The 17147-nt window shown below is 50.4% G+C and overlaps 1 pseudogene across 1 annotated transcript; it reads right to left on the bottom strand.

Annotated features, from left to right (window-relative positions):
- Positions 1 to 7168: 7168 nt before the first annotated feature.
- Positions 7169 to 14878, bottom strand: LOC149915766 (uncharacterized; annotated as a pseudogene). Its single transcript, XR_016471759.1, has 4 exons — positions 14536 to 14878; positions 13718 to 14271; positions 13590 to 13594; positions 7169 to 13494 (listed from the first exon to the last, which is right to left on the bottom strand). The product of XR_016471759.1 is annotated as an uncharacterized LOC149915766 (transcript).
- Between the last annotated feature and the right edge of the window lie 2269 nt (positions 14879 to 17147).

Genomic DNA, 17147 nt, shown 5'->3' with positions numbered 1-17147 from the left:
CTTCATCTTCAGGAGAGCTGAACCCTTGAAATACTTTGCTTGAAATAATTCACACGCTTCCAGGAAGAAAAACAAAGAAAAAAAAGAAAGAAAAAAAAAAAGCAGTCCTTTCCCACCCAGCTTTAACCTGCAATATGTCAGCTGGGAAAGCCAGCTGAAACCCTGCATGCTCCCAGATGGGCAGTGAGGTCATCGGTGGACGTCCGCCCATGTCAGACTTCGAATCCCATTTTTGCTCCTTACACGTCATCGGCGTTTGAAACCTCCCTGCGTGCTGGAGCACCCCTTCTGCAGCAGAGGTTTGACATCTAGTGGACAGACGGCTCCCAAGAAGCTGTCACCGTGCAGGCAGGGGACATGAGTGTGAAGTCACCTCCCTGCTGGATGAGACTCAAAGAGCAGGGGCTCACTGGCCCCCCACCGACAACCACACGACAGCTGGGGTGTTACTGCAACCAAAAGACACCAGGCAGCATCAAGATCAGGGAGAGGTTACCCAAGCCCAGTGCTGGCAAGAGATCCAAGAGCAAGGCAGGCTCCAGGAGATGCTGGGACATTGAGCAAGCACATGAGCTGTGGTTCTCTATTTTTGAAATGCCAAATACAAGCCAGTGTCTCCCTGCTTCACTGCTACAGGGTTACCAAAACCCAACGGGGCTGCATGGAGCCATCAGCCCCACAGGCTGCCAGCTGTTGCAACGCAGATTCACAAAGTTCAATAAGGTCCCCTCTCTCAGCCCTTCTGAAGGCTCCCTTCCACCTGGCAGCTGCAGCAAGGTCTGGGCTACCAGTCTGTGAACTTGCACAAATCAAAGCACCTACACCCATCAGAAGGGCAAACCAGACTGCCCATAGACAGACGACTTCATTACTTAATTTAGACAATGTTGCTCAGACATAAAGCATTATCCTCCTCAACTCACCAGAGCCTCTGCAAACAACGTCTCGAGATAAATTGATCAATTCTCACAAATTGCCATAAGATACAAACTCAAGCATCAAGGTTCAGCCCCGACACCAGGATAAGAAAGAACTTTAGGCTTGAGTACTTGTGATTCGGTTCAGAAGAGGCTGAGATTTGCATAGCCACCTAGGGATTCAGCATGCCCAATTCCCATTAAAATTTATGGGCTGGAGAGGACAAGAGCTTCCACAGGAAGGCCAATTTTTGCTCAAACTTTCTTTTCAATTTACAGACTACAGCAGCTCAGGATAGAAGCTTGGACAGGCTCTGAATGAGAAAGTGAAGCTTTTGGAAGGCTCTCCAGCTCTCCAGCAAGGGCAGCGTGTCACAATGTACCAAAGAAAACAACGCTGCAGGACGAGAGCCCAATAGATCTTTTTCTTCTTGGCAGCCCTATTAAATGCAACACAACAGTGCAACTCTTTAAGGATGCTGGTCTGGGTGTTACAATGCAGAGGGCATCTAGTGGACATCCCGTCCTCTTGCTGTGAAACAACGGGTGGTAACAGACTGCACCAAGAGCCCTCTGATGCTGCATAAAACCTGGAGAGTGTCCAACGTGGGACTGGATGAGGACACACTCATAGGGCCAAATGCATTCCTTCTGATGTCTTTGAGGGAGGATAGGTCTCCCTGTTTTACAGTCTGGTGACCCACAGCCCAGCCTGACCCCAACCTCTGGCCATGTAAATAAGGAGCAGTCAACCTGGAACAAGACATCTGTGAGATCTGCAGCAGGGAAAAATGCAAACGTCACTTCTCGGGGCTTATTCACCACCTCCTGCTCCCAGACATAGCGTGATGTCAGCCTGTCGCTCCATTTTGCTGATACCTTATCCTATTTTGCACGATGTGCTTTTCTGTGTTGTGACATTGCCTTGCCTGCCAAGGACACAGAGGGGCGAGGGGGGACTTGGCGATAAGGGAGCTCAGAGGAGGAGAGGCGAGCATCATGGGCCAGGCAGAAAGACACACAACTGTATTTGCAGAACAACAGACTCGGTTAAGTCTCCAGACATCGTAAGACAATGTAATGTGGAACTGTGTTGTCTGGGGAATGCTTTAGAGGAACCCCAGCATCCAACCGTAGAGTCCCATATGTTTTGATAAGAGACTGTTAAAGGCACACTTCTATAAACACAAGTCACATTTTGTATAGATAGGGGCTGTAAATGTTACGTTAAAATACCTCAATTGCCTCAAAGCCGATTCATGCTCTGCAACTGCCAAGAAAAAAAAAAGAAGCGAGCCCGGGATATTTCAGCAATCTGAAGTTATTTATAATAAACTCTGACTGAACTGAACATAACGGGCCAAAAGAGCACAGGAAGCAGCGATGAAGGGTGGTAAAGCTCACACTGCAATCCATCACCCCCGCCGCAAAGCCAGTGTGCAAACAAGGCAAAAGGTCTGGCTTACATCAGGCAGAGCCAGGAAACGCAGGGTTAAGGTCAGCTGAACTCAGTCCTTACGTGACCCCCCGACATGACATCCAAGGACCTGTTTGCTTCGGTGCATCCCCAAGTACGGCTGTGGGGTGACATGGAGTCTCCTTCAAGCACTTCCAGCTCCTCGTCATCACAATCCCTATTAGTGCCATTAAACTGCTGGGATGGCTCAGGGATATTTTAGCCTACCAAATTTCTCTCCAACCTGTGAAAGACCAGAGGCTGCCAAGAAGTGATGCCTCAGATGTCGTTCCCCTTTCTTGTGACGAGCTGGAGGCTTAAATCCATCCTTCAGCTGACACTGCTGCTGACATTGACCCATCCTGGAGTGCAGAGATGTGCTTTCAAATGCAGTGTTAAGAGCCAAAGTGACAGCTTATCAGGACAAAGTGATATGAAGCAGGCAGGGGATTGATTTTGCCTAACTGATGCCTCTTGTCTTGCTTAAGGGCAAACTCTACAGCCCTTACCAAAATGAGCAGTTCTGCTAGGTCCAATGGGACTGTGGGAATGCACAAGTGCAGTAGAGGACTACGTGGTGGAAGCTCCCTGCACGTGGAGCCCACTGGTCTCAGATAAGCAGCAACAGGAAAATATCAGAAAAGCTCACAGCAAGACAAGATTCCCAATGACCACGTAACACCCAAAGGCGTTGTGCTGTGATTTAGCTTAAGTTATTCCCTTTCCATCATCCCCAAGCTCTGTCTGTCCTCATCAAGCCAGCACTGGGGTAATCAGAAGTTCTGGAGCATTTGGAGAGCACTGACCACATGCAGTGCACAGCTTCATAAATTGGTACTCACCTCTAGAACCCATTTCTTAGAAGAAGTTCCGTGCTGCTTACAGGGATATAAACTATTTTGGTGATGAGGAGGAAATTACAGCCTCAGCCTTGACTGTCAACTTGTGTCTCTCAGCTGCATGGCCCCTTCTTGTCACCTTTTTGCTTCTTGGCTTTGGGTCCTTTCTTTCTTTCTTTCTGCAAGATGATGACCTTTCTTCCCTGAAGCTTTCCAAGCACATGATCTGCTCTTATAATGTAAGTGCTGCTCTGTAAATATTAATAACACAACAGCAAATGGGCTCCATAATTGATTGCCTGTGCACAAGGCAAGCAGCTCGGCGAGCACCATCCCCTGACAAACATATACAGGAAAGCCTGGTAGGTGCCTGTCAAAAACTCAACAGAGCTCCAGGAGAACAGCCATGACTCAGCAGGGCCTGGGAAATTTCAGTAAGAGATGTGTTTAATTTTTATTTTTTTTTAAATGTAAAAACAGACTAAATACAGCCTTAAGACGACCCTCCCTCAGCTATGGCCGAGCATTGATTTTTTCCAGGCAAGCCCTGCTCCAGCAATATAGTAAGATTTCAGCTCGTCTTAATGGGTGTGTGGAGCTGTGGGTTGGGGATGGAGCCATCTCATACGTGCGAGAAACACTCAGACAGGATCAGAAAAATGGAGCTGATCCATAGCACGCAAGACGAGCATCTACCTCAGTGCCCAGCAACAAAAACCTGTCCTTTTCTGCAACCCTGGCCCTCAATGACCAAGTTTCTCCCAATCTAAGCAGGCTGAGAGCATGGCAGAAGTGGTTACGGCACAGGTGTATGCCTGAAATTGCAGAAACGACATTTGAGATCAACAATAAAAGGAAAATGCTGCAACCACATCAGAACCAGAAAGCCCTTCTGGCTTCTCTTTCATTGCCAGTATTGAGAGAGATGAAACCAAAGCCTCTACTGGGAAGGGAGGTGAAGGAAACCCCAGCAGACTTATAGACGTGGCGTTTCCCAGTGCCTTTGGGAACGGATCCAAACCTCCTTCCCTGAGAGCCTACTTCATAGGACACCACCATCCCAGGTTTGTTTCCCACTACTGGCATCTCTCCCAACCCTCTGTGCCCAGAAGTCCGAGTCTGTAAAATGAGAAAAAAAAAAAAAAAAAATCAATCCAGAAAAGAAATTCAGGAGAAATAGATGGGGTATTATTATTTTTTTTTCCCCTACAAGAGTTGCTCTGTGCGGTTCAGTCCCCCAGGCTATGAAATTCAATAAGCCCTAATGTTCCGATCGCTATAAGCTGTCTAGTCCCCACCATGCCAAAGTGGCTCAGATTTAACAACAAAATTACAGTGTACATTATACCATTACAGGCTCCATACCAACACACTTACAAAAGGGCTTGGTAATAAGAGGCTGGGGATACACTGTGTGTTTAGGGCTAAATCCTGCTCCTGGATCCATCCGCTTTGCTGGCATTGGAATTACCTATCCAGAACATGGGGCCAAAGAAAAAGAATAAAGCCTTGTTTTCTTTTCCAAAGCTAACCCATTGTCTCCTGCTGAACCTTCTCTGAGCTTCTTCTCTGGTAGGGACCCAAAGTCAACGACAAAGCTCTCGTAGATTCATTATTTCAGTCTAGGATTTCTGTCAACACTCCCAAATCCATCTGAATACATCCCTGTGGACAAACCAAGGAATAAGCTTAACTGCTATCAAGCTGCACAAGAAGGGCTTCCATTCCTTTGCAACAAATAAATAAATAAGTAATGCGAAGTCTACTCCGCTAGGAACAAAAGCATAGGTACATACACACACAGGTAAGTATTACGAATGTATCATACAGATATGTATTACACATGCACGCACACACATTGCTTTTGTCTGTCCCTCTGCTTTTCCATCATCTGAGCCTGAAAACTGAGCCCAAAGAATTCCCATCCGCGGTACCAAATGCTGCAGTTTGCTTTGTCTGCTGGTGAGCTCTTCATCCTTCCCCACATCTGCCATCGCCAACAAGGGAAGTACCACTTGCTGCTTCCTCTCCTAAGCCACGTCAAGAAGAAACCTGGGCTTCAGCTCCTTTGAGACAGGAGCTCTGTGCAAATTGCTGCTTTTCCAACACAAATCTCAGAGGGTTTAAGCCCTTGCATCAGAACAACAGTAAATCACAAGAAACATGGGCACTGGGGGGGAACCGAAGAGTTGGGTATGCCAATGGCCCCAGGGGACACCCAGTCCCAAGGCATCCCTGCTTGTAACACCACAGCTCATGGCACTCTCCAGCCTTCTGGAACACAACAGATGTCCCAGCCACCACGTCCCATCCTTTCTGGCTGATTTTCTGCAGCAAGGTTTGTGGAATCTTAGAAAATCTGGCAAGCCCTCCTCCTGCTTTGCAGGACAAGGATGGGAGCAGCAGGCGCGGAGCAGTGCCCAGCCTGAACTCACTGCCTGAAGGAACCGTGACACAGAGATGTGCACACAGAGTTCTCTTATTTCTCCGGATGGCTTCCAGAGGCCCAGCTGCTGAGCAGTAATGGCAAGATAGTGGTAGCATTGTGAAAGTGCACCATTTCCATCTGTCAATTGAAACCGGCATCGTTAGATCCTGAACCCGTGCATTTAATCCATTGCCAAAACTAGCCTGCCTGGTACAGGGCTCAGTGCAGATTTTTATTATGGGGAAAAAAGAGGAAATGGTCTCTTACAGCTGCATCCCATCAGAGCTCTGACTCCCACCCAGCTCTGAGTGACTGCCCCATGGACCTCAGCCCCAGTTCTCTCCCACTTCCCCCTCTATGCAACCTAGTGGCTCCCGATCTCTGGTTCAAAAATCCAGCACGCATCCCAGTGATTTTAGGCTTTCTGAAATCTTAGGATTAACTATTACGGGAGATCGCATCATAACTTTCCCACCACCCCAAAAACTAAACATTCACTTAAAGGTATATCTCATTTAAAATCACAGAGCTGCTTCACCAGTAGGATTAACGGATTGGACATGAACGCCAGATGCTACCTTAAGAATTAAGGGCAAAATCTGAGCTCAAGTTCTCTTAAAACATCTGTGCAAATAGAGGTAACATATTTCTTGCATGAGCTTTAATGCTAATGGCAGAGGTTGCTGCAGTACGGTTTGGGGGCCCAGGAGGGTCGAATTCAGGGAGGAACGTGGGGTAAGAATGCAGCCCACCATGTGTTTGTGGCATGCAGACGTGGGGCTGGGGCTGTACTGCATCTCTTCCTCATTTACATGGGCACAGGATCACGAGCTCTGTGCATAATCCAGGGAAAACTAATCGCAGCTCTGTCAGCGGGCACTCAGTGCTCCCTGTCTGTAAAAGCAATTTAAAACAACCAACCAACACAGAAACATGATTCAGAGTTCATTCACTGTAAACTAATGCGATCCTGGTTGCTCTAATGGAGTTACTCCAAACATGTCATTTAGGCAGAGCCCATCGGATAAATCTCATCTTCTCCTTCCCAGCAAGGTGAGTGGATGCTGCCGGCCCCGAACTAAAAATGTGGGTGACAAAAGCCAAGGAAAAGGTAAACGAGGGCTGGCTGCAACCTGAGTGGCTCTGGGAAGGTGCTGCTCAGAGCTTAAGCTGAATTATAAACTTAAACCTACTTTTCTATTTAAGAAAACACACCAAAATACAGTAGAACATCTTAGAGACAGCTAGATGGTAATTAGGAAAAGATCTAGAGGCAGAGTAGCCCCAGACTGCCTAGAACTCTTCCGCAACATGAAGAAATAGCACTGACTCTGAGCTCTGGACTTCTGCTCCCATTGATCAACAGAGTTCAACTGGATAGCATGCTTTATGATGGAGTGGATCTCAAAGATCACCCAGTTTCAACCCCTCTGCTATGAGTTGGCTGCCTGCCTCCCACCAGACCAGGCTGCCCAGGGCCCATCCATGCCCTTGAATGTCTCCAGAAATAGGGCAAACGCAGTGCCATCCCAATGGTGGATCTGGCATGGAGACACGCTGGGAAAAAGACACGTGGTCTCAATGCATCAGGCCAATTTGTAAAGAAACTGCAAACTGAAATTGCATTCATTGGTCCCCACCAAATCTGAGAGGTGAGAACTCCGAAGGCAACCAAAGAACCTCACAAAGCACAGTCTGGGATGCAGCTTTTAAGTGCCTCAAAAAGCAGCAGATGAATTGCTCTGAAGCAGTATAAATTATGGCCTGAAAATAAGAAGTAGTGCCTGTGAAACAGCTACAGTTTACAAGAAATGTTTATTAATATCTACTGCAACAAGTCAGCGTCTCTCTCAGTAGGAAATATCCAACATGGAATAAATTTTAAAAAATTAATAGAAAAGGGAAAGCACACACAAACACACTGAAAGAATCGTAAGGATTGCCTGCAGTGAACTATGGGTATAGCAAGTTGTGTGCAGATGCACAGTTAACTTCTGAACCATCCAGCTCTTGTAGGAGCACTAAGGAGGTTAAGAAATGAAGAGGAAATGGGTGAGCAGTTGTTTTCTAAGTGCATCTGTAATCAAACCTGCTCAGACATACCTGGCCTGGGCCAATATTGGGACAAATTTGTACTCTGAGTCACTGTGTGTGTAGCCTGTAACTAAAACACAAATGCAATAGGGGCAGAGATGAATTAGAGAACCACTAAAGTTGGAAAAGCCCTTCGAGATGCCCAACCCCAAGCCACCCCACCATGCCTGCTGTTCACATACCTCAGTGCCACACAGTTCTTAACACCTCCAGGGATGGTGACCCCACCACCCCCCGAGCAGCAATGCCAGTCCCTGGCTGTCCTTTTGGAGAAGAAATTACTCCCACTATCCAACTTGAGGCTGGTGGATGTGGCTCTGCTGATGGCAGCGTGAGGAGTGAGGAATGGCAGCAGCATGGCTGCAGCACAGCAGGGGCAGGGGGCAAACACAGCTTGCAAAATGTTTTAAAGTCAAAAATCTGATTTTATTTTCATTATTTATATTCCTGATCTACTTTGCCCAGATGTGTTTTGGTTTTGTTTTGTTTTGTTTTTTTTCTTTTCTCCTGGTTCTGATTCAGCTTCATTCCGTCAGCCACAATTTCACATTTCCATTCCTGGGCACCAGCACCAGCCCCATCTGCTTTCCCTTCTTCACACTCCTGAGCACACACAGGTGTTCCACACGCCAACCTTCACTGCAAGACAACACGGAGAACCCCCATCTGCTTTGCAAGCATTTCTGTAATTAGCTTTCCAACCTGCCTTGTTACAAAAGCCATCCCGAAAGCAGGAAGCAAGCATCCCCACGTGCCTGCCGGAGATCACAGCCATCCCAACATTGTGCTCCAGCACTAGGAGCTCTGTGGCTCTACCTGCATATCAGCCACTTTGCGAGGGATGGGAAGTGCTGAACCACGCACCCGAGCTTGGCTGGGAGATGGGAACAAAGGGCATTTCACAGAGAAAAGCAAGAGCTGAGGAGCGCAACGCAGGGCGAGGGAGGCACGGACCTCGGGTGCCAACCGGTTTCTGTTGACATTAAACAGGAAGCTCGGGATTAAACTCTTGATTAGATGTATTGTGCCAACACAGAGCGCCAAAACGAGCGGAACTAAAAACACATGTGGATATACAGCGTATTTTTAGACAAGTCACAATTTGCACAAGTTCCCTCCCTCACTGTGCCTAATTGCCTGCCATTCAGCAGGAGATGCTGCCGGGTGCAGCACCTGCACCTCTCCCTGCACTCTGTGGGTGCTCCAGGTGCTCAGCAGCTCCGGATGAGGCCAGAAGAATGGCTGTTTGGGAACAGGTTTTTCCACGGCACGCTTCAATATTTTAACAGCAATATTTATACTCTGAGATGACAAACGATGATTAGTTCAAAGCCTCCCGCTGCACTTGTCAGGGTATGGGCTGAATAAAGCCAGATTAGCAGCGAAGGCTTTCTGATAAAGCTCCTCACATCTGATACATGCTGGTTACGGAGCAGAACGCAAGCAAATAAAGTTTGCCAAAGCAACGGGAGCCGCTCGCATCCACACCTCCGCGTGCTCCAGCACAGAGCCCTGAGCCACAAATTGCAACACTGCAGCAGAACAGAGCAAGCACACGTTGCTCATGCAATAAGGAATGAACCAAATGCAAGCCCCAGCTCAGAGCTGGATCCACAGCAGCACCCAACAAACAGCTTGGCCCTGTCCATAGCACGGAGCTGCAGTGGGAACCGGAGCGTTGGGCACGGATCACATACATCATTTTGCACAAAGTACATTTTTTTTCAGCATCCAAGTGTATTTATAGACACCTGCACTGAGGGATGGTTTGGAATAACACGCAGGATCTTGTTGGGAATGTTGGGTTTGCCCCAAAGCGACGTCAGGGCGACCAGCAAGTGCTGCAAAGAGCTGCGCTTCAGAAAATATAATAAAAACTAGGAAAAAAAATCAGGTTTGATGCAAGCAGAGGCTCTACCAAATAGGAGAACAGAGCCAAGTCCCACAGCAACCCCGCTGGCACCGCCACGCTCTGTAACCACTCGAGAACATAAATCACAGGAGGTTTTTTTCCGACGAAGGCACACAGAACTCAACCTATTATGAATCACGGAATGTTTTTATGAATCACGAACAAAGCAGCGAAGTTCCTCCAGCCTTATCGAAGCCGTGCTGCCACTTGGGGCTGTGATGGAAAGCAGGTCCCAGCACGGATTGCAGCCCATTTCCCAGCCACGCACGTAGGAAGGTGCCAGGGGGCACCAAGCAGCATTCCTTGCTGCTGCTCTGGCCCCAGTGTATGCACAGAGCTGGCTGCACCCTGTCCTCCCAGCACAGCTCTGCTGCACCCAGCACCCATGGGGAGCAAGGACACCCGGTGATGGACACAGCGTGACTCGGCACTTCATGGTCCAAATGTTAGCAACAGCAAAACGTTATGTTCAAGGGAAAAAACAAAAAAAATCAGCTCCGTACATACATACATAACTTGGTGCTGCTGTGGGCTGACAGCTTGGGAATAACCAGGAAAGGACCTCGCAGGGTCTCAACGCCCAAATCCTGCTCTGCGCCACACAATGTGCACACAAAGTACACAGCGTCCCACCCACAGCCCTCCATAAATAAACCCACGTAGGAGATCCAGGACTGGAGAAATAAGTAAGTTTGCTTCCTATTATGTATCTTTTAAAAAAGAGCAAATAATGTCGGTAATAACAGAAGGTAACACAATACACCACCACCTGACAGCAAAGAACTCGGTTTTGACCACTGCCTGTGTCACAAGAGCTACACCCAAGCCATTTATTTGCTCCAACCCATCATATATATATATATATATATATACACACACACACGGATTCCTGCTTGGAGCAGGGTTTGGAGATAAGCCTGAGCTGGGAAGGAGATTCCTGAGCTGCAGTCATCGCTTATGAAAGCCCAATGCCTGCACAACACAACACACAAACACAGTTTGACAACAATCAGCCGCTCAGCACCGCGGAGCCTCAGCGTTCTGCTCCTGTGATTAAACTTTAATGGTCACAACTCTCTGCTTATTGCTCCCGTATGTGAAAATCAGCTCCGCGCACATCTTTCGCTTTCAGTTGTTGGCAAAGTTTGGTGTCTTTGTTAATACATAAACATGTGGGGTTTTTTTTGTGGGGGGAGATTTTTCCACTTCCAAGTGAAGCACCGTCGCCGACCCCACAGCCACACACCTCCTGCCTGCTGCCCCAGCACTCAGTGCACAGCCCTGGGGTGGCTGCATGCCTCCAGCCCAGCACGCTCCCGGCCCCGTAAGCTGATCCCAGCCCCACCTGTCCCCCCAAGGACCGGGCAGGGGCTTTTTTTAGCTGCTCCTAAGCCTGGCAGCAGCCCCCTCCTGCTTAAGCTGCAGAGAGAACCATGCTTCTGGCTGAGCCGCGTGGGATTCCACCTGCTCCGGGGCACAGGTCTGCGCTATCTCTGCTGACGACAAATATTCCGAGCGGCTGGGCTGCTTTCACAGTTCAAGTGATGTGGGATTGACAAGGGCTTGCCCTAAGCCAGGAGATGCATTCAGCAGCACTCCTTGTGCTGCAGCGGCATTTCCTTTTAGGATGCTCCTGCACCCAGCTCTGTGGTGCCAACCCCAGGAAAGTGCCACAGAGCTGCCTACACTGAAGCAGACCCCAGTCATGCAGGATGGAGCACCCACAGGATTTGAGGCACGCTGGGCAGACAGACAACTCAGTAGCACAGGGGTAAATAAAGGCTTTCTGCGTAGCAGCGTGCAAGTTTTGGAGCAAGAACATCATAGAAATGATGAACCCCACACTGTGAAATACCCCATGAGCTGGGGAGAGGGGGGACACAGGCATTAGAGGCACAGAGGGAAAACTTCCTCAGCATCCCCAATCACAAAGAGAGCAAAGGACAACAAAAAGCAGCACTGAAGGAGGAAACCTGCTTTACAGAAAGGTTCAGTGCTTCCCAGAGGAGCACACACCTCCGATTTTAAGAACTCCACAGTTACACCCTTCTGTCTGTAACAGAGGGAGATTTTAACACAAACCTGAAGCTCATTATCACGCTTTATGGATCTGTGCTTTTACATAGGCAGGAAGAATCACCACAACTGCACAGCTGGCCAGAAACCCCTTGGCGCTTCCAACCTCTGCTTTGAGTTGCTTTTCTTCCCCTGGGACAACATTGGAAGGGACCTCAGCCCTTATGCGAGGACCTCAGCCCTCCTCCCATCTCTCCAAGTTTCCCAGCCCTCAGCAGTGGCATCCATCCCTGAGATGCCCAACACTGCCACGCACCCAGCCACAGTTCCCAATGCCATGCACACCTCTGTGCTCCTCCACACAGCTTCTAAAAGCACACCCAGCAGCACTGTGAGCACTCTCACCACAAAACTTAAGGGCTGACACTTTCTCACTGCAACACATGGGACGAGTGGTGAGCAGGAGGAGAGGGGGGCAGAGGGGGTAAACCCCAGCCAGGAGCTTGACCCCTGTCACGAGCATTGTTCTGCTCCAGCCAAAACACGCCAGCTCCGATAGCAGTAATGCTGAAGAAGGGGCTTATGAGGTTTTATTAGATTTCTGCCTCGCTATGAACCAACCGTCACAATTTCCATCCGATATGATGTCACATGAGTTAAGTTTTACAAAAGAATTTGCTCTCCTGTGAATTCTTTGGCAAGATGCTATGACACAAAATTCTGCCCAACAATAAGAGCACAGTCTCACCCACACGAGTGCACCTGAATCCGCTTCTCTAGAATACTGCTGGCTGGGAGGTGACACCTCTCTGCTTCTTATCAGCTGTGGGTTAATTTGGCAGCACCTGTGCATTAGGAGTGCTGAGCCCAGAGCAATGCTCCAGAGCAAGCTGCTGCCAGAGCCTGGGGGGAGGCTTCACCCTCCTTTAGCCCCCAAAGTTTTGAAAGGAGATAACCTACTTTGAGGGAACAGCTCTGCCTCAGATGTGCGGACATGGAATGGATATTTCACTTTTTTACTTACAGAACCATCCTCCACGTTTAATGACTATAGGGCCGAAGCATCGCTGTGCAGAGCTCCTGCTCTTTTTCTTCTCCCTTCAATACACACGCGGCACTTCTTGCAAAACCATAAAGCAGAAATCTCTCTGCGCAAGTTCATGTGAACCCAGCTGAAACAAGGGGAAGCTCAAGGCCATAAAAAAAACCCTGTGGGCTTTTCCCTCCAAGGATTTCTCTTCCTAACGGATTAAGGCAACGTCCTGAGGAGGGTTGTGCAATTCCTCCTAATGACATCGCTCACCCGGCAGTGGAAAGCGGTGATCTCAGATGCTCACGGGTTTCTTTGGTTAACTGAAAGGAGATCAATACTAACGGTATTAATAAATAATGCTTTTAATAGCGGCGGCAGGATGCAGGCAGCGAGCTGCAGGCAGGTACCAGGGTAGAGGTAAAAAGCATTAATTATCTGCACAATGTCAACGCTGCTGAGCTGACGTGCGGAGCACAGCTAAAAGCTCACTTCTGAAGATCACCGAGACAGACTGACAACTCTCTGCTTTCACACAGGCATTTTGGGTAAAATTCAATTTTCCCGTATGTCACAACTGAAAGGAACAGACTGCTCTTTCTTATTTAACGTTAATAAACTGGATAAAGGACACAGGAGATGGGGGAAGATGCAGAGCTTTGCCTTCCCTCCTTCTTCCCTGCCTGCAAGTTGCAAAAGAACAAAAGCAAAGGGGAGTTCTGAGGAGCAATGTGTGTGCCCTCCCCAAACTCCGACCCGCTCCATTTTTCTGCCACGAGAAAGCACACATGCACTCCAAGCTCTTATATAAACAGCAAAAGGGTCAGCGCCTGTCTGAAATTCCCCACCGCGTCTCAAATAAATACGAGGTCGCCTATAAACTTCTCTCCCTCCCACCCCGACTGGGAGAGAAGCGAAGTTGAAGGGTTTCTCCCCGTTCTGCGGGTGGCAGCTCGGCACCATCCCCATCCCTGTGACACCGGAGCTCCTCATCCCACTGCCCCGTACCACAGCTGAGACCTCACCATGTTCCTCCCCAGGGTGGGGGGTTGCACATGGGGGGGGGAAAACACACACCCACGTGTCCCACTCTTGCAGTGAGGGGGTGCAGACCCACATCCTCCTTCTGGGAACGGGAACCAGGGCAGTGCAGAGAGGGGACCACAGGGACCCCAGGACTCCAAGCATCCCTGGGCACTGGGATGCAGTACCCTGGTGAAGTGCTCCGGGCACGGGAAGGGGCTCTCGAGGTGGGATGGAGACGGTGCGGGGTGCGGTGTCCCTCGGGGAAAGGATATGGGTTACAGACCAGCCTGAGGCACCAGCTGCGCGGGCGGGTGGTTTGCTTGAGGCAGAAGAAAGCGGTGGGTGCCAGCGCCGGGTAAGGCACCTGCTCCTCCTCCTCGGAGGCCAGGTCGGGCGGCGGGTCGCGGCTGGGAGAACCGCTGGGAACGGAGCCGGCATCGTCCAGGGGCTGCTCGGCGGGGCGGCGGGGCGGCACGGTGATGGGCACCCGCACCTCGCCGCCGGCCGGGCGCGGCTCTCGGCTCTCGCCATCACTCATGGTAGCAGCCAGGACCTGCGGGGCAAGGGCAGGGTGTGAGGGGCTGCAGCCCCCTCCCAGCGCCGGGGCGCGGCTCCCACCTGGCCCCGCCGCTTCGGCCGCAACAAAGCCGGGCGGTGTGGGGCGAGGAGCCGCCTCCGGGCGCGGCCGCTCCCACCCTCGGGAAGGGAAGCTGGGTGTCCGTGCCCCCACCCCTCCATCACCCTCCTCTGGGGTGCTCCCACCCATCCTTTAGATTTTCAGGGATGGAATAGTGCTGGGGAGGGGGTGGGGTCCTACCTTAGTTCGGCGGAGCTCGGTGTCCCCAGGAGCATAGCCGTGCCGTGCGGTTCACATGGGACCAGGCTGCAATCGGGGCAGAGGGAGGCGGACGACCCCCCCCTCCATACACAGCTCCCCAACGACAACGTAAATCCAGCGGAGGGGGGGTGGGGGACTGGGGCTCGGCGTGCAGCGTCCGCCCTCGGGGATGGAGGAAGGCTGGGGAGGAGGAGGAGGAGAGGTGGCGGCGGGGGCGGGGGCCCTTCCCGAGCCGAGCGGAGTCTCTCCCGACGGTAATCCCAAGGAGCGAGCGGGCGGCTCCGCAACCGCTTTGCAAAGCTTCGCCCGTGCTTAACAGGAAACTTCGGATTTACCGGGGGAGGAGGGAGAGAAGAGGGGAGGAGAGAGAAGCGGAGGCGGAGGGGGCTGGGAGCCCGGCGGGGCAGGGCGGGGGCGGGCGGCCGGGAGGAGCCGGGGCAGCCCCGGGGGGTCGGCTGCATGTTTTCTCCCGGACGGCCACGCTGCGTTCCCCGTACCTTTGTTCAAGCTCCGGGCGATGCGCGGCGAAGGGAAGATTCCCCCCCCGGCCTCTCGGGCTGCCACGCTCACGAGTAGGGGGAGGCGGACCCCTCCCCTAAAGGCCTTACAACGTGTTTTTTTTTTTGGAGGGCACAGGGTTTGTTCCGCCTCCGCCGGGCTCCCCGTGATCGCGCACCCCAAAGGGGCGGATGCAGCCCCCCTCTCCCCGTTTTTGCTTTTTTCTGAGCGCAGCGTTGTGGGAATGCACCCAACCCCACTCCCATGGGGGTCTCACAGCCCCCCCCTCCCCGAGTGCCACGGGAGCATTAATTCGTTAGTCTGAATAAATAAATGGATAAGCCCAAGTTAGAGGTCGGAGCGTTTTAATAAATAAAGATCGGCTCTTAAACTGCAGTGATTTTTAGCTGAGTAGCTAATCTCCTCAAGGGCTTAGCTCGGAGGGATCAGAATAAACAGATAATAGAAAGTCCGTTACAGGCACCATCCCCTTAAACTCTGCTTAGGAAGTTTGATTCTTCTAAGTTATTTCAAATTTGGTGAATTATATCCGACTGTAGCGCAGGTGGAAAGAGGGGAAAGGGAGATTAAGAATGTTAGCTCGATGCATTCCCTTCGACTGGAATCTTTTAAAGAGTGAGCTCATTCTATACCACCACATTCAATTTGCAAATGCAGTTCCCAACGCTATTCTTCATGGTTAATAACTGGGAATTGATTGAAAAGGGAGGTCATGCCGCTCTCCGAGCAGAAAGCACAGAGCCTAATGGGGCCAGTGAGGAGATGGTTTTACACACGCGCGTTTGGTGGTTGTTTTATTAGATGTTTGCAGGTTGTGATTAACAGTATGTGGCAATTTTATTATTGAACAAACAATGCCTCTGACAAGCAGGACACGGGCCTGCAAAGCGATGGCGAATGGTGCGAAGGAGAGATTGAGCTCGGAGTTTCCATGCTGGATAATTAGGGCAAATCATAAATTATTGTAGGAAGGGAAGATTTGTCTGTGAGTTGGTGTGGCTCTCCTTGAGCAGCTTGAATTCCACTCGTAAATTATCTTGCTCAGGAAAATGACCTTTGAAGGAACAAAAGGAGTTCTACTATAGTGGGAAGAGGCCAAGCTTCTGCTGCCCAGGCCATAAACCAGGCACTGCCTCCCTCCAGCCCCATGTCAGAGAGCAGGATGCTGCTCCCCTGGCCAACAAATCCACCCCAAAAGCCGTTCCCCTGCAGCTGTCCTTGTCTGGGCTGCGAGAAGCCTGGGTTGCAGGCAGCCTTCCCATGGCCAGGCATCATATACTGAGCGTGGCCATTTCAAGGTCTTAACCTGTTGTCTGATGGGGAGTATTTAAAGCCAAGAGCCTTATTAATAAACTCCATACAACGATGGCAGCTGGGAGGGACTTTTATTGCAAAAACAGAGGATTCTGATGAAGCTTGGCAAAAAAAAATAGGCCCAAACCAATCCTCAGTGAGGATTTTGGCTCATCCTCCAAAAGATGAATTAACTCCAATGGTGGTCATTGCTGAAGAGAGACAACATTTTGCTGGCAAAAACACTCTTTCCCTCCCATGCTTCCTACTTAACCCACGTGTGGCAGTTGGAAGGAGCAGGGCAGATCCTGCTCCATTTACTCCAGATGGCTGCGCTGGCAGCAGTAGGGCTTCTGCAGGTCTACACCAGCCAGAAGGATCTGGCCACACAGCACTGCTGTCATTAATAAGCCAGCAGAAATCTCAAGATCAATACTGATCTGAGGATGTATATACCCTGAATGAGCACTTGGCTTGCAATTTCACAGCTGCCCTAATGGGATGTGTAATGCTCTTAACTGGCCCTCATAGATTGTCCCCTACTGGCACGCACCTGGCTGTACTCCAGAGCACACAGGAGGTGGGAAGCTTGGGGATGGGCACAGCTGCCCCAAAATGACACAGACAGCAGCCACCCGGGCCAAGACAGCTTCCACAGCAAAAGCAGCCACGATGGTTTAAACAGCAGAGAAAATGGAGCTGCTCCATCACAGCCCATGTGTAGATTGAGGGCATCTAACCTCACTTCCTTCATCGTCTTCATCATTTCGTTTATTTAG

Source organism: Phasianus colchicus, chromosome 16, assembly GCF_987193195.1.
Source record: "Phasianus colchicus chromosome 16, bPhaCol1.hap1.1, whole genome shotgun sequence".
Taxonomy (NCBI): domain Eukaryota; kingdom Metazoa; phylum Chordata; class Aves; order Galliformes; family Phasianidae; genus Phasianus; species Phasianus colchicus.
This window is presented reverse-complemented; position numbering and strand designations above follow the sequence as displayed.